Below are 3,012 nucleotides of genomic sequence, written 5' to 3'. Positions count from 1 at the left end.
GTGTACTCCAGGCCTGTGTTCTAGATGCTGGAGCTGAAGGGTGGAGGAGGGCTGCCCTTCCCATAGCAGACCTTACAGGAGTGAGAAGGGTCTTTGTTGTGCTAAGCTAAGGAAACTTTGGGTTTTATCTGATACTGCAGCAGAACCTACCATAACCCTGGGTAACAAAAGGTGGCATAAGGACTCCAGAGCCTGGCCTTGCATCTCTCTCTCCTGTCTCCCTCCCCTCTTCTACTCTATATTCTAGCTACAATGATGTGCCAGGTTCTTTCCCATTTCTAGGTGTTTGCACACACAGTTCTTGTTACTTAGAATGTCCCCCTCGCCCACTTTGCATTCAGCCAAGTCTCAGCTTAGATGTCTCTTCCTCAGGGAAGACTTTCAAGACTCCTGGTGAGAGGTGCCCTTCCTCTGGGTCCCTTGGCCAGATTAAGAGTTAGTCACTAAGTCATGCCTGACTCTTTGTGACCCAATGAACTGCAGCCCACCAGGCTCCTCCATCCTCAGTCCATGAGATTTTCCAGGCAAGGATACTGGAGTGGGTTGCCATTTCCTTCTCCAGGGGATCTTCCCAACCCAGGGATCGAACCCGGGTTTCCTGCACTGCAGGCAGACTCTTTACTGACTGAGCTACCCCGTGCTTACACTTCACTTACCACTCTGGCTGGAAATCACTTGCTTACTTGTGTTTCTGCCAAACTAGACTATAAGCTCCCTGAGAGTCTTGATTCTGTCTGTTCCCTCAGGGCCAGTCAGAGTAGATGCTGGGCCCATTTGTGTGTATGTGTGTGTGTCTGTGTAAAGATCCAGGGTCTCTTAGGGGAAGAACTACTGTGCAAATCTGCAATTCAGATTTCTTTTGCCAAGACTTTCCTGGTAGTTTAAATTCTTGAGAGCTAGTGTTGATCAGTGGTTTGGAGAAAGCAGTCTACAGTCACACAGAGCTGGTTTGACTTCTGGTTTTACTTCATAATTTTGAGATAGTTAAGCCCCAATTTCCTTATCTAATGGGGATACAAATAATGATAATATCCACATCACAATGGTTATGTTGACAGTTAAATGAGTTGATATATTTAGTGTTTAATTAGAAACATGCAGATGAATTCTTGACATGTAGAAATGCCCAATAAATGTTAGATAAATTTTTGTTTTTAAGAATATCCTCAATGTAAATGTGGTGTCCTTGATTGGATCCTGGAACATTAAAAGGACACTGGGGAATACAAATAAGCTCTGAAGTTTAGTTAATAGCAGTATTACAATGTTGGTTTCTTGGAAGAGGAGAGTGGAAAAAGTTGGCTTAAAACTCAACATTCAGAAAACTAAGATCATGGCATCTGGTCCCAACACTTCATGGCAAATAGGTGGGAAAACAATGGAAACAGTGAGAGACTTTATTTTCTTGGGCTCCAAAATCACTGCAGATGGTGACTGCAGCCATGAAATTAAAAGACACTTGCTCCTTGGAAGAAAAGCTGTGACCAATCTAGACAGCATATTAAAATGTAGAGACATTACTTTGCTGACAAAGGTCCGTCTAGTCAAAGCTATGGTTTTTCCAGTAGTCATGTATGGATGTGAGAGTTGGACTATATAGAAGGCTGAGAGCCAAAGAATTGATGCTTTTGAGCTATGGTGTTGGAGAAGGCTCTTGAAGATTCCCTTGAATGGCAAGGAGATCCAACCAGTCCATCCTGAAGGAGATCAGTCCTGAATATTCATTGGAAGGACTGATGCTGAAGCTGAAGCTCCAATACTTTGGCCAGTTGATGCGAAGGGACAACTCATTGGAAAAGACTCTGATCCTGGGAAAGATTGAGGGAAGGAGGAAAAGGAAGTGACAGAGGATGAGATGGTTGGATGGCATCATTGATGCAATGGATGTGAGTTTGAGCAAACTCAGGGAGTTAGTGAAGGACAGGGAAGCCTTGCACGCTTCAGTTCATGGGGTTGCAAAGAGTCGGACACAGCTTAGAAACTGAACAACGACAACAACAGTTTGGGGGGCATGACACCAAGAAAAGTCAAGGGAATCACATGAATTTGCAGAGTAAGTGTAGAGGTAAAGGCGAGTCTTGTTGGGGGCTTAGGGACAGGTAGCTCCATGGGTGGGGCTTTGATCTGAGTCTTAATTCGGTCTGGGAAGGGAGAAAGGGAAATCATGAGTGTTTGGGTTGAGCCACCCCCGACTTCTGCGCTTTTCCGTCTTCTAAGCAGCGCCTAGAGCAGGGCCAGGTGGGTGCACACTTGGCTGTTTTGTCGCTTCATCAGGGTCAGGTGGCCACAGTGCACAGAGCACGGGCTTTGGGCCAGGCGGTCTGGGCTCAGCAGCTGTGCTGTTTCTTGTCATCTTGTGAGCTGGTTACTTAGCCTCTCTGAGCATCACGAAAATGAGGTACCAATGGCCAACCGACTGAGTTGCTATGAGGATTACTCCCATTAGATGTGTCATGATGCTCGGCACACGGTAAGGCCTCAGGAGCGGTGGCTGCCTCTGTGCCTCTCTCCTTCACTGTGACAATGCTGCTAAACATTTCTTGGAAAGGCAGCTTCTCTTAAAGGAAAAAATGTGGCTTTGGGAGTCTGTGCTGCTGACCATTTGGGTAAACTGGTGTCACTGTAAAGTGTAGGACTATAGTGATATTACAAGGTGAAGTGTGAGCGTAGCACATAGACATATCCCATTCCTGTTAGTTCTTGTCATTTTGTCTTGCGTTTCTCTCCATTTGATTCACTTTAATGTTGACTACTCCTCTGAACCAGCTTGTCGCTTTTCCAGGACAAATCTTTTAAATCTTCTATTTCCCAGATGCCTCCCCCCAGCACTTAATTTAGGGGCAGAGTAGGTGCTCATCAAACACATATGACCCCCTTTCAGGGTGGGCTTCCTCAACCTTTAGATCCTACAGCAGCTGCACTAGCCTTGGTTGTACCCCATTCTTCTGAGCTTGAGAAATCGTGCTTGGGTTGGTTGAGCAGAAGAAGACCAACCTCTGAAATGACCACCAA

Source organism: Bos mutus, chromosome 3 (genome assembly GCF_027580195.1).
Source record: "Bos mutus isolate GX-2022 chromosome 3, NWIPB_WYAK_1.1, whole genome shotgun sequence".
Lineage (NCBI taxonomy): Eukaryota > Metazoa > Chordata > Mammalia > Artiodactyla > Bovidae > Bos > Bos mutus.
Note: the sequence above shows the minus strand (reverse complement) of the source record.